The sequence below is a fragment of the Parasteatoda tepidariorum genome, chromosome 3, assembly GCF_043381705.1.
Source record: "Parasteatoda tepidariorum isolate YZ-2023 chromosome 3, CAS_Ptep_4.0, whole genome shotgun sequence".
Classification (NCBI taxonomy): Eukaryota; Metazoa; Arthropoda; class Arachnida; order Araneae; family Theridiidae; genus Parasteatoda; species Parasteatoda tepidariorum.
The window spans coordinates 58,394,924-58,410,530 of NC_092206.1; the positions used below are offsets into that span (position 1 = coordinate 58,394,924).

Sequence of the window (15,607 nt, forward strand, 5' to 3'; positions counted from 1 at the left end):
ACACAAGAAAAAGAAGAAAAAATTGTTCTTTTCCTAAAAATAAAGATTTATTAAAACAATTTTAAACAACAGCTTAAAGCTCTAAAATTTAGTTCATAAACTTTAAATCTAACTTAAATTTTTTCGTATCATATAATTCCGAGCAAAATCGTAAAAGCAAAAGTAAAATTTTATTGAATAATTGCTAAAATTACGATTTCTTAAAACATGTTATTAAATACGAAACATTTAAATTAGCGATACAGTTTGCTTGCATAAAGGGTATCAGGAAAATTTGAAAATAAAATAATAATGATTTTATTTAAGAAAAAAAAGATAATTTAATGAGAACTATTAAAAAAACCGCAGTATTGAAAGTAACATCTTATTGACTTCTTATTGACTAAGATTTCCAACTTCTAATATTAAAAGTTACATCCTGTTGACTTCTTATTGACTAAGATTTCCTATTGACTAAAATTTACAACAATATATTATTGTTCTCAAAATACATAGAATAGCAGTACAATTTGCGGGCATAAAGGATATCAGAAAAATAGGAAAATATAATAATAACGATTTTGTTTTAAAAACAAAAGATAATTCAATTAGAATTCTTAAAAAACAGTAAAATTAAAAGTAACGTCCTATTAAATTGTTACTATAACTAAGACTTCCTTCAACATATTATTAAAATTGAAATACATAGAATAGCGATACAGTATACATCCATAAAGGTTATCAGGAAAACATGAAAATATTAAATATAATAATTTTGTTGAAAAAGCAAAGAAAATTTAATAAGAACAATTAAAAAAAAATCACAAAATTGTAAAATTAAAAGTAGCGTCTTATTACTGACTTACATACTTACTGAATTTAAGATTTCCAACAACATGTTATTAAAATCAAAATACGTAAAATAGCGGTACAACTTGCATATGGGAGAAACTAGATAATATAATAATAATGATTTTGCTAAAAAAAAACAAAAGCTAGTTTAATAACTATAAAAATGACAAAAAATATGATTCTTTTATTGTAATAAAGATACATAAAAGTAATTTTTAGCAAAACCATAAATGAGTTCAGAAACGTCAAATGAAATTGTCTTTTTCGTATCCACGCAAAATCGTAACAATAAAACTAACATCCTATTGAATCGTTACTGAAATTAAGATTTCCTACAACATGTTATTAAACATGAAATACTTCTGGACAATTCGCGTGCATAAAGGGTATCAGAAAAACAAGACTGCAATGACAAATTAAAAAACGGAAATATGAAATATGTGGTGGTTCGGAACAAGTTCTAGTAAGAAGAAAAAATTCTTGTGGTGCAGTAGAACATGCACTCTAAAAGTCACTCAGATCCAATCAAACTTGAAATATTGCAATGAATATCAGCACGCAACGCGCATTTTTCACAAGAAAACTACAAAAGCCTGTAATTCGCGTGCAATAAAAGGAGTTTTCTTAAAGCAGGAATTATTTTCAAAACACAGGGAAAAGCATTAGGGCTGTAGCATGTAAAAGAGTTATGGCTCAATTGGCAGTTAAACAACTCATCTCTGAGTGGGTGTTGGCATTTAAATACTTTGTATGACACAATTACATTCGATATGATTATAAATTATTTTGGGGGTTATGACTTATCTGTAGGGATGTAAGGATTTATTTATTGATGAGTTTTTTTATGTTAGCATTTAATTGTTTTAAATACAGTGGTATAAGAAATTAAGATAATTTGCAGACTTGGTCGATTATGTCTAGAGCTACTGGACCGATTTTAATGAATTTTTATGCGTACATACTTTGATACAATACAAAACAAATAACCATTCAACAATTGTAATACGCAAGCATGATCGTGCGTGACACTCGTTGTAACAATTGCCATTGGACAATTCAGACCAATTGCCGCATAAAATGATAAACCGCCTTATTTTAAGTATGAAATCACGCTACAAGGCCTGTATATCTGTAAGAGGGGACTATACCTCCTTTTTCATACCTTACGCTGTTTCATACCTTCCAAATCCAAAGAGTGTTAAGCAGAATCATGCTTGTGTATTACAATTGTTGAATGGTTATCTGTTTTGTATTGTATCAACGTATGTACGCATAAAAATTCATTAAAATCGGTCCAGTAGTTCTAGAGATAATCGACCAAATCTGCAAATTCACTTAATTTCATACACCAGTGTATTATAATTTCATTCGATATGAGTATAACCAATTAATAGGATTATTATTATGCTTTATTTTATGATATTTAAATTTTTAAAAGTTGGATGTACAAAAAAAGTGTTTTAGTTGACAGTTTTTAAAGTAGCTTATTTGTAAAATTTATTTATAATTTACACGATGTTATAATCATATAGAATCTGATACTAATAACAATTTTATAGCCTTAAGATTTGAATTTAATTCAAATGATTAAAATACAACTGTTGCAGAAAAATAAAGTATTTAAAATATCATTAAAAATTATTTTAAGATAAGAAACAAGTGATGCAAAATCTAGGTTTATTTATGATTATTTATTTGTAAATTAATAGAACCTTTAATTAAAAACTACTTAACTGAAAAAAGTATGATAGGTGAAAAAGTATCGGCATGAAAATATGATAAGTGGTGTAAAAATAATATCTGTAAGAGAAAATGTATCTAAAAATATACGTAAAAATTGAGTTTATAGAGTTAAACAAAATTAGTTTAAGTTACATTGAATGTTTCGCTAAAATTGAAATATTTAAAACAAAATTGTTATTTTTAGAGTACACATTTAGAATAATTAAAGAATATAGAGCTTTCGAACCGAAATGTATCAAATTTGGTTATAAAATGTAAAAATCATCTTCGCAAAAAAAAAAAAAAANAAAAAAAAAAAAAAAAAAAAAAAAAAAAAAAAAAAAAAAAAAGAGTCAAATATATAGTTTTATTGAAAATTGTGCATATTGCTGTATGATTAAGCCTATTGTCAAATTATTCTATGAATTGCATTCTGAAAACATTATAATATTTATTGATTAACATACCTTTTATACTTTCGTGCAATTATTTTCTATTTATTGTCTGCCTTATTCGATAAAATATTACATATTACGCACACATATTGAAGAAATTATTACAGAGCGTAAACCAACGCAAAAAACTTTTTGTAAAAATTTTCAAAAAATAAAGAATAGTTATAATACGTTTAAACATAAAAACTATATAACGTACTATAACTGCTTTCATATAAACTTTATAACATTAAAATTAATTTAAATGACAGAATTAAATGCTAAAACTATAATAGTATAAAGAATATTACGCTAACTAAATTGAAAAAAAAAACGTATGTAAAAAAATCAATGAATATAAATACATAAATTTTATTTCGTCAAATTTAAAAAAAAATGATATTTCTTCAATAAGCTATAAAGGGCTGTGCAATTTTATACCCAATATAGCCCTAAAATCACGCTGAATATATGCCTATTTCATGACAAACTAATTTGGGTTCGGTAAAACCGGATTTGCATACCGATGTTTCCTCAAATAAGATATTATTTTTGGGGTAATAAAGAAAAAAAAAAGAAAAAAGTTTGCAGTTTGAAACAATTTGAAATAATATACAATAGAAGATAAGAAAATTTCAATGAAGTTTTTCAGCATGAAACCTTTTACCGCTGTAATGTTTGTTTTTCTACACTAATAGCGATTGTGCCAGAAAGTTTCTAGTTCCTGCGCCGATTCTGTTCTCGTATATTGTAAAGTACATTTCGATTTTCTTTAAAAAAATAGCTACTAATAATTTAAGTTAAAATATCGTTGAGCCATTTTTGAAAGTATCATTTAGTATTTTTTAATTTAAGAATTCTACTCAATATCATAAAAATAAAAATTAAGTTTCGACGGAAACTTAATAAATCATTTAATGAGTTAAATTAAATAAATAATGAGCTAAATTAAACAATCTAGTTAAAGAGAATACTGCTGTTTTTTTACTATTTAATTAAAACTAGCAGTTTCAAAATGAATAAATTGCCTAAAATAAACAATATGTATATTTTTTAAATAATTTAACAAATCATAAACACTTGTTGATATGGAATTAAACGTATTGAAAATAAATCTTCAAAAAGTTGTAATCAATATATATAAAAGTATTAAAATAATAATATTTACTTTTAATATTTAGGTTCGGTAACAGGTTATTATTTACATGTTCATATTATATGCGGAGAGAAAAATATCAACAGACTAGAATTATTAGTTAATTACTTTATAACAGTGAAAGATGTAAAAGAAATAATTAATCCATTAAGAAAATTAACGAACTATTTCTTCACGATAAGTTCGTAAATAGTTTAATAAATTTATCTTTTCATTGTAACGCATAAAACCAAATATTAAGAAGAATATATATCAAAATATAATAAAATAAAATGCATAGTTTACGACAAGAAATAATATTAGCGTAACAAAAACAGAACATTAATCTTTAACATTCTACAATTTCGTCTCATACTAATTTAACAAAATAGTTCTTTTCATATATTCATATCCAGTCTATTTACACCACAACAATAACAAATTACTCTATAAACACAAATCAATAGATAACTATATTAAGAGCTCACCAAATTCAAAATCTCCAACATTCAGTCGAAAAAAAACAGTGATAACCAGCACGCACAGCACTAAAGAAAAACTCTTTTTATTGATTTGCAATTTCTCCAAAATTACTTTTTAACCGCGGTTAAAAACTGTATCAGAAAGAAATAACATAGTGCGAGAGGGGGCCTAGTGTCGTATCAGAATGTGTGTGCGTGTTTCACACCAGTCCCGATCAATAGGACAAGCAGTCCGTACTAGGGACTGCAGCAGGAAAGCCTGTAGAAAGTCAGGGTACTAGTATCATCATCCTCTGTGCTTCATTCACTGAAGAGTACGAGGAACGGTTGTGGATGAGTTTTACTCGAAACACACTGAAAGCATCGACAGGTCGTAGCGCATGCGCATTAAGGGGTTGACGAACACTACCGCCGCTATTCGACCGAAAGGTTTTATATATTTTATTTATTGTTTTCAAATTTTTTTTTTGAGTTTTCTTAATATTTATTTTTTTGTGATGTGTAATTTTTCTTATGGTGGAGAGTGCTTTTTCAATTTCATCTTGGGTAGGGTGCGGTGAAATATTTCTTCCACTTTTTTTTAAAAATCTTAATGCTTTTCCCCTTTTTCCTTAATTATTAATTATTCAAATTTAGATGGGTTTTGTCGAGAGTGTTTCTCTGCTGTAAAAAAATAAAGAAAGAGTTATTGCAGCTTTTGTTTAAATGCGGGAATAAGGCTTGTAGAGTGTGAGAATTGCATTAAAAGGATTATAAGCTAAATTAAGATTTTTATTTTTTTTTGCGTAAAAAAGATGCAATGATTACGTAAAAAATAATGCACTTTTAAGTTAAAAATTTTTTTTGACTTTGATAAGAAGCAATAAATAGTAAAAGTACTTAAAGCTAAAATGTACTCCACTGCAAAAACCTGATATTTTTTAAAGTAAGTATCCTCGGTGAAATTAAGATATTTTTATTCTGAAATGTCTCAAAAATAAATTAATATTTTTTTTATTATTATTCTAATTCAAAATAAAAAAAAATCAATATTAATGGTACATAAAACACGCATTATAAGCTGAACTAAGACATTTTTCTTTTAGGAAGAAAAATTATGATTTGTAAATATGTAAACATTCATGTTTTTTGTACTTTAAAAATAAGATAAAAAAAATTTAAAAAAGTGGTTTTTAGAGATTAACTTTTCTATGGAGAATATTCCGTATTGACCATACTTGATCGATTTTTAGAATTCTTTTCAAAAATTAAATAAAGAGGTATATTTCATAATGGTCATAATTTAACATTTAAGCGTGCAAAAAACAGCAACGGTACTGAAATCAAATCAGTATAAAATAAGCATTAAAGGCTGAATTAAGACATTTAGACATGAAGACATGATTAAGAAATGAAGACAAATAATGATTTGTAAATATAAAAACATTCAGATTTTTTGTTCTTTTGAAACAAGAAGAAATAAATTAAAAAAAAAAATGTTTTGGCGTGATTATTTTTTTCATGCAGAAAGTTTCGTATTGACCATACTTGATCTATTTTTAGAATCCTTTTCAAAAATCAAATAAAAAAACTGATGCTGCGTAGTGGTTGCAATTTAAAAATTAAGCATGGAAAAAGCAACAACGTCATTAAATCTAACGAATAACTACTAACAAGGAATGAAAACATCAAAACCTGTTTGATAACCAGAAGAAACAGACACGAGTTAGAATGCAATTATTAGAAACATTTTTAACTCTTATCAGAGAAACAAACTAGTTTTTTTAAATTTTATTTCGCCTACTTACTTGGGAATTCAACAGATTTCGTTAGCGGTTTTGTCTCTCAGTCGCTTAAAATTGAAAACCTTCTATAAATATACTTTTCTCATTTTTCCTAATACTTTACTTTGTTTTTGATTTAAAAAGAAATCTAAAAATATTTTTTCAGGGTGATTATTACAGAGCACAGTGTATTTTACTACACACATAAGATAATGAGATGTTAACTTAAATTTAAAAAAATCCTTTCTCTCTTTTCAAAAACCTTCCTTTCAATTCTAATAAAAAATTTCAGTAAATCCTTTTCAAATACTTACACAAACGCTGTTTGACCAGAAAATAAAAAGGTATTGTTGGTTTAAAATACCATTTCGTTTCAGTTTTCAATTCATTAAGAATTTTAAGGCATTGAAATAATTATACATGAAAATGTTGAGTTTGTGAGACTGCACCGATCTAGAAGAATTATTAACGAGCTTATACATCATTTGAGGACCTTAAAGAAAAATGGAGCAGTTTTATTTCTGTATTTTTAATGTTTGCTATTTTAAATCATTATAGAATCCCCAATCATTTTTGGTGTTTATGCTTATTAAAAAATCAAACTCTCAAACAGAAAATAATCAAATCAAAATGCATAATGTAAAATTTTTTTCAGAGTTATTGGTCTGAAATGAAATTACTTTGAAAAAAATAACTCTATTATAATCCTTAATAACATTTTAACCTTTAAAGCGGTAAATGTTTTTGAAATAACTTACAATTTTAAAATTATGGTATATTAATTTACATAATTAAAGGAAAAGAGTCTTAGTAACTTAAATATATATCTAAAAAAGTATATATCTTCAGGAAAATATTCTTAAACTAAGTCCTTCTTAATTTTAGGCCGTGTTAGAAGCAAACGATCCAAAAAGAATAAGGCATCTATTCCTTTTGATACAAGAAATGTTACCATTTCTCTTCAAAAAACTAATTCAGGTCTAGTTGGCTGTACTTTGTCTGGAAAACGTGGAATATATTTCACAGAATTGAATGCAGAAGAATATAGTCGTGGTAAAGAATACAAAATAAGCTGGCTTAGGAGTGTACATTATTGACTATAGTAAGAGATAAGATCAAAGACATATGAGATTAAAGTAAAGGTAAGTTATCTATCAAAGACAGGATAACGACTTTGTCAGTTTGATAATTATGGTTATGCCTAATAATGAATTGATAAAAGTAAAATGTGATTTTTCAAAGAAAGCAAAGTTATAAAAAAACCCCAACAGATGTTTCCGCCTATTTGATGGTGGAGGAGATAATGCAGAAGAAAAATAACAGTGGAAGTTAATGTAGGAAAATATGGTCTTAGAAGAAAATGCAGAAGAATGTAGTCATAGAAAAGAATGCCGTGGTAAGAAGTGATACAGAATGGAATGTAGCTGCAGAGATAATATAGAAGAATGTAGTCGTAGAAGAGTTTTCAACGATGATATGAATGCATGTATAGTGCGTAGTAGTACAGACTTCTCTGAATAACTTTTGATCTATTGATCTGATCTTCACTTTTAGAATTCAATCTTAATGGTTCAAAGGGGTGATTAATTAGCACAGATAAACTTTTAAGTTGCGAAATCAGATACAAAAACGTACTTTCGTTGAATAAATATAACTTTTTATTTCGATGGATTTGGATTTCTGACCCCCAAATTATACAGTGTAGCTGCAATCTCGAAAAATATGACCCTAATAGTTTGATCAAGATAGCTGTCCGAAATTTGTTAATGTTAATTTCGTTTGTTGTTTGTTTGTTAATGTTAATTTTGCTTTTAACTTTTAACTTAACTTTTTAAGCGAATTGACAAACTGTCAATTCGCTTAACAAACTGACAAGTTTTGAAGCAGTTTAATTCTTCCATAAATGCTCTTACACCCACCTGAGCCATTAAAATATTTTTAGAATTGGTGAGACAATTTTCAATTAATAATCGAGGGAATAAAACCTATGCATAATGTATGCTTTTGCAATGGCTATTCAGGTCTGTTACTTTTTATCCTCCGAATGACTTTTTGATTAATGACTACACGAATCATTAATTTCCACGATTCCAAAGTCATCTCATCATCATAAAAGTGGATAGATGCAAATTTTAACCAAGACCAAAAGGTCTTCAATAATCCATGTTGTAGAAATTCTAATTTTTCATTAATGACAGAATTCTGTGTTCAGAATTAAAAAAAACATTTGTTCAGAAATAAATTGCCTAGATTGCAATTACAATGGAAATTTGCAAAATTTTAAGCTAAACACACTAGGCATTGTTTTAAACTTAAATTAAGAAATTTTCTTGGTACAATTTTTTTAACAGGTCCTTTTTTTAAATTTTTCTAATAGTCATGAGATTATGTATTTAAGTACAAATATTGTGTTTAAGATAAGTCAATTTTTCTTAAAATGAATTAAGGCACATGTCTTTAGACTCCCTTTTAAAAAGCAAGACAGAATAGACTTAATTTGATGAGTTTAAATTTAAAACCTTTCCGATGTGTACGGACCAGTGTTTGGATAATCATTTCATTATTATAATTTTTTTTCATTTATAACAGAAATTTAACATGAAGAGATAGGCTTACAGGGTTGTTTTTCGGTAAATTTTGAAGATGTAAAAATATCGAAGAGAAAAAAATGCGCAAATAAAATGTTATTGGAAGTTTTTTTGGTATCCATACGAAATTGTAATTTGTTGTTTGTTTCTTAATGATTATTTGGAAAACCGAAACACCTCTGCTAAAAGTACATAATTTTAAAACTTTCCCCAAATACACTGTAAAATATTCCTAGTCAAATTACGGTAAAATGTACCGACATTTTGGTTGAGTTTTCCAGGAAAACCATTTTACCGTAAAATTCATTTTCACCAAAAATATTTAACTGAAATTTCTTACAGTAATATTTATTTAACTATAATGATTTAATAATTTTACTGTAATTATTTCTATAAAAATTACGATATATCAGATTTTTTGTTCCTTGTTATACATGTTCCAGTAATAATTCCATGTAACTTAACATGTCCCAGTTTCACTGGTAAAAATATATTTTACGGTAAAAAGTACAGGCACCTCCAGTGCCAGTACTTTTTAACGTAATTTGATCAGGAAATTTTTACAGTGTACTTTATTATTAAGCACATACAACATCAAATGGATGCTCTGTTACAAATCGTTTGACTAAACACTACATACCAAGAGTTTCGCCTCAAGAGTATATAAAATTAATGTAACAGGACTGTTATATGCTGTTTTAAGCAATTTAAATAAATTTTTTCAACTCGACAATGCTAAAAGCAATTAATTAAATTTCTTATTACTTTATGCAGCACAAATTAACACAGTGAATATATATGCATAAAAGGGGATTACAGAATTCAATATCTAGAGCTAATTTTTGTTTAACAAAGTTAGAGTCACGTACACATCGCAATTTGTTGACACAGTGAGTATTGTAGATGTTATTTATTTAAAGGTCTCCTTTGTTATTAAATTATCAATGTTTTTTTAAAATTTTAAATGACGAAAAAGTACGGGATTAATTATTCATGAAAACATTACAAAAGCCTTCGAAAATAAACGAAGTGACCGATTTAAAAGATGAAATTAATCATAAAATTTAAATGACATGAAATAAAATGATGAAACGTTATTTTACAGTTTATCTATTTTCACAATACTATACAAACAGCATAAATTTTTTTCATAAAATGAAATTTTTTTCGATATAAAAACTTCAAAAATTTAAAAAACCCTTACTTACTTTGAAGAAGTATGTAAGGAAACCTTTTTAAAGGCATATATTTTTCAAAAAAAGAAAAATTCAAATTATTCTGCACAGTGCCTTTAAATATTCTAAAAATATTATGCCCTCACTTAAATAAATCCTAGTATTTTTGAGACTTTCTTTAGCCAGGAGCAAAAGTTCTGTTTAGATTCCATTTTATAAGCTAACTTAACTATTTATTTGTATAAATCTTGAAATTTCAAATATTAGTCAACAAAGAAATAGGTTATTGATTTTGGATGGACTAAAAACTAGTTATACCAAATATCTCTCCAACATTTCGATAAAGGTGATGATAGTCAAAGAAAGTTACACTTTACAATTATTTTAGCGTTATATAATACTTGCTGATTTAAACATCTTGCATTATATCACAATTTAAAAGCTCAGGGATAAAGTTTGTCGAGGTGAGGAAAAGTAACTACCGGTTGAAGATTCAAAAATGGTTACAAAGCATTGAACAGACGAGTAATATTCAATTCAGAATACCAATATCAAGTGCAGCTGTTTATTTGGCGAGAAAGATATGCGATTATTGCTTACACAATAATTGAATTTGATAGCCAAATTTGCACCTTTGAGACCTGCTATCGGAAAGAACGTTATTAAAGACATAACTTTGTCAGAAATCGCTTCCAGCAGCGTCATATACCAATTCTAATTATCAGATAAATCACCTGTCTCAGCAAAAGCAAACATAGCAGTCCTTGAGGACAGGCTTCCATTTTATTAGCCACCTTTACTATTCGGAAACGCAAACTGACGTTAACAAATCGATGCATGCGAACTGCTCTAGCTATTGAAACAATTTGGTGAAGGCTGTTGTAATCTGACGCGCTCAGTGTTTCTGAGTTAAAGGGTAATCGTATTACCCCCTGTCACTAATTAGAAGCGCTCTTTTCTCCAAGTGCAAATAAAGTTTCACTAATCTGGGAAAGATTGCTTTGACAAGACAGCTGTTCGAGATAAGAGAATCAACTTATCTTCTAATTAATTATTCAAGCCCAAAACTCTTCTCCGATTTCTTAATGGAAAATTTAAGGAATTCACTCTTTTCGTGATTAGTTTGCTGGGTAATTAGGGCAGGGATTAAAGGTTTAAAGGCACTGCAGAATAGCTTTTGGTGAGGAAAAATATGATTTTATATTTTCTGAATAGCTCGTTGCCTCTTCACTGTTTGCGCCTCTTAATCCTCGAGACATTTAATTCGTACAAGATATACACAATATATTTCAGGAAATAAGCTTCGAGCGTGATAAAAGAAGTGGGTTTAGCGATAAAAGTTTTAGAAATCAAAATTAAAGTAATGGCTGAGATTAAGACAGGTGGAAGATTTTGTAATTATGTATGTAACATATTGAAATTAAAAATTATATATGCAATTACACATTAACTAAATTATTGCTGATAATTACACTGCTAATAACTTCTTGGCAAAAATGGTTAAATAGCAATTTATTTTATTGTTAAATCAGAATATTTAGCCAAAACAGTCAAAAAACCACAACAAAAAATGTTAATCTAACTGTTATGTGTGAGAAAGAAGCGTTTATTGATTGTTTTTTAGTAAAACGATTAAACAACCAGAATTCTAGCCGGGCCAACTAGGTCCACCTCATAAAGACTTTTTGCGCAAAGCAGTTGTATACATACTGTGCCTGAGAATGCCCTTTTTAAACGGTTTTCAAACAGTAAAGGTAAAAAATGCTCCTTACCATAAATTTTGTAGTTAATCGGAATAGACTGTTGCCAGTTATTTTATCGTAATTTCAGAATGAAAACTCTAACAGCGCATGTAAGCTGAGGAAAAATATGCTTTCAACAAAAGAAATGAAAAATTATAGTGTGGGAATAGTAACAAGACTTGTGGATGTCCAAAATGTTGTAAGCGTTGACATTTTTGGGATTGTATTGACATTCACATAGTTAGTTTAGTGAATGTCTGAAATAGCTGTAATGAAACTAAAAAAGAATGTTTATTTGGTGCTAATTTATTCAATATTTTAGTTTTAGGTGCTACTAATTATGACTACTAATTATGCTACTAATTATGAATAAACTAAATTATGAGTTGGAATTGCGTAACTCTACTACATCATACCCAAAACATTATATCAATGACAAAATTAATATAACTAAAATAACTCCAATTTTTTTAAAAATTTAATATTATTTGTTGCTCTTTCCGCTGATTTTTAATAGATAAAACAAAAAATACTTTAAAAGCTTCTCTATTCGAAATTTAGATTAATTGTATTCAGTATCATTTGATATGATACTATTGCTCGTGGTCAGCTCATTATTGTTAAAATTTACTACAATTAAGACTAATGACGAAAGCCGAACAACAAAGACCAACAACGAAGACCTAAAGAGAAAAAATAATGAAGAAAACTATGCAACGAATTAGTTAAGTCATAATATTGAAATTTTAAGACAAGAAATGAAGCATGTTAAGAGAATACGTTTTTTATTAATTGATTAAGTGAAATTCCGATCGTGAGAATATTCACAGTGTAAGTTAAAGTTTCTTTGCTCTGCAAAACCAAAATTCTTTATTCTAAAACATTTTACACAAAACAACATAAAAGAACTACATATACTTAGAAAGCATGTTCCTTAATAATTTTATGGCAGACTGTTCTCGTTATTATTATTATCTACAGTTATTATTAACTATATATATTTTTTAAAAAATTGCATAAATGTGATCTTTTGAAATTGGTTTCAATAAATTAATAATTAGTTTTATAATGTCTATTCATTAAATAAAAGCTAAGAAATTTGTATGAAATAAAAAGAAAATAGTTCATAAATTTAAATTTCCAAATGGCGCGTATCACTAGCAAAAAAATGAAATAAGTAAAAACTAAAACTTCCAACTTTAATTTAAATAAAATTAACATAGATAAATAAGGAAAAAAAGAGTTATTCAAAATTTAAATTTAATTAAATTTGACTTAAATTTTAAAAGGCAAACAAAGATTAGAAAAATCGAGCACAAAAGTCTCAAACTTCCAGTAAAAGATAAAAGTGTCTGACAAACGGATTACTGATAAAAAATTACTGAAAATTATTGAATACTTTTTTTTTTGAAGTATATGGTTTTGAAGAAGTATATATTGTCTTATTCATGCTAAAAAATATTTTCATTAAAACTGTTAAGTTAAGTTTTGTTTTAAATAAAACTGTTAAGAAACATTTTTTTTCTATGAGAAAACTGAAACTGAAAATTATAATTAAAATTAGTTTGAAATTCGGGCAATAAATGGATAAAAGAAAGACCTATTTCATCAGTATTAAACTCCAATACTGAAGAACTTTATTTGATGTTTATTTATTTAAACTAAAATATATTTTAGAAGTTATAAATAAACAACAATAGAGAAAAACTACCAGAAAACTTTATTCAGATCAAACCAAACAGCAATAATCTAAATAGCAAAACATGTAGTAAAAACTTTCTTTAATGGACTTTCACTTACATTAATAAAGAAACAAAGAAAGGCTTGAAAAAAATTACAAAGAAAAACGCATCTAACTTCCAATGAAAGAAAGAAATCTTACATTATTTGCCTCAGTAAAGCCATAAGATGAAAACTCTCGAGGCAAAGTGGAAAGCAAGATAAAAACAAATCACATTTTTGATGAATTGTCCAAGAAACAACCCTTTGCGTGCAATTTACCATTATCGCTGTCTGACCTGCATTTGCGTGTGGACGGAATGGACACAGAGCAAACTTTAAGATCTATCTTTTTTACCAAAGAGTATTCCACATTCCGTTTAACCTTGTTTGAAAAACTCGGTATTGTTCTTCCCAAATCGCGATCTCTCGAAAAATGTGTTCGCCAATTTCGAAAAAAAGCTCTTTCCAGATGGTTTTAAAAAGTGGTTTTTATTGGAAAACTCATTCACTAGTTTCTAGTAGCTGGTTTAATTAATGTAGAAGGAGAGTAAGGGTAAAGCGGAGGTAATGAGGATCGGTATTCGCGAGACTAAGTAGGATCGTTTGGGATAAAAGAGTTTAATAAAAAAAATAACAAAAAACGATGTTATCTTACGTTTTATGTTGGGAAATGATGGTTTTAGAATAAATGCTCGCATTGAATGGGATCAGATGTAAATATTGAGTTTTGCATAAAATTAAATATGCAAAAAACTTCCTCTTTTTCGGAGAAGTGTATTGAAAGTAACAAAGGGTATCCAGCATATTTAAAAAAATATTCAGAGGTTATTAACTTGACAAGCATTGATTGAATGAATAATAAATGAATTATTTAGTTGAATTAAAAAAGAACTTTTAGATCTCTAAAATAAACATTGATTTAGTTTTGGGATTAAAAACACACCGTTATGAGGACATTAATTTCAAAATCAAGATCCCATTGTGAGATATTTTTCTAGACGAAAAAAACACATCATCTCTACAGTGTATATTTTTGTTTCATTTAATTAATGAGAAAAAAAGAGTGGTTTGTGTAAGAATATTGCAAACTGAGTTGTTGTTTAACCTTTGTTTAAAAACTAATGCTATCTCTATAAATTCGAATGTATCGGGAATATTTCAAATCTTAATACAGATTATTGACATCCGGTAAATCCATTTTTACCTGAGCATGTTACAGAATAAAATATTTGATATATCGTATTTTTTACTGTAATAATAACTGTAAAATCATTGAATCACTCTAATTAAATTAATATTACTGTAAAAATAACCTTAATTTACTTTAAAATAGATTTTTACCTTAAAATCTATTTTTACCGGAACATGTAACGGAACAAAATATCCTTTAACATAACAGTACAAAAGCGTAAGAAAAAAACAATCATTTTTGCTGTAATAATAACTGTAAGATCATTAAATAACTCTAAGTAAATAAGTATTACTGTAAAAATTACTGTATACTATTTTACAGTAAAAGTAAATTTTACTTTTAAATGGATTTTACGAATGATGCGCTTAAAGTGCCGGTACTTTATACTGTAATTTGATCCGAAAAATTTTAGAATGTATTTCATAATTTTAAGATCCCGAAAAAAAAACTTTGGAGTTTTGCTGACCTAAAAATTATTATTTCAATTATTGAGCAAGTTTAATATAGAAATATAACTTGAGTCAATTTTCTTCTTCACGAAGAAAAAATCTAACACATTTAAAATTATTTTTATCCGAGGATTTTACGATTAATTTAAGCATTGTTCTTGTCAGTTTTCAAGCAATGTAAATTCTTCATCGGCTTTTACTTTGATATAGATATTCTTAAATCAAGAAGCTGTCTAATATAAGTCACAAGCTAGGAATATATGTTTTAAAAAAGTGCAAACTGATCGGTTAAACAGCAAATACCATTAATTAAAACAAGTCTTAGCACTCAACTTTAAGAAACGTGTAGATAGTAAAAAAACGGTCCGTCAG

At 27.2% G+C, this 15,607-nt stretch overlaps 1 protein-coding gene across 4 annotated transcripts in view; it reads right to left on the minus strand.

Moving 5' to 3' along the window:
* Positions 1–15,607, minus strand: part of LOC107447687 (teneurin-m) — a 391,268-nt gene that overhangs the window by 119,792 nt on the left and 255,869 nt on the right. Inside the window, exon 1 of one of the 4 annotated variants that reach the window (XM_071178686.1) lies at positions 4,611–4,966. The exons of 2 other annotated variants lie outside the window; for them this stretch is intronic. The gene's annotated coding sequence lies outside the window, so the exon portion shown is untranslated. Of the gene's footprint in view, positions 1–4,610; positions 4,967–15,607 lie in introns of those variants that run through there. One more of the 4 variants, XM_071178690.1, reaches the window with a different exon arrangement.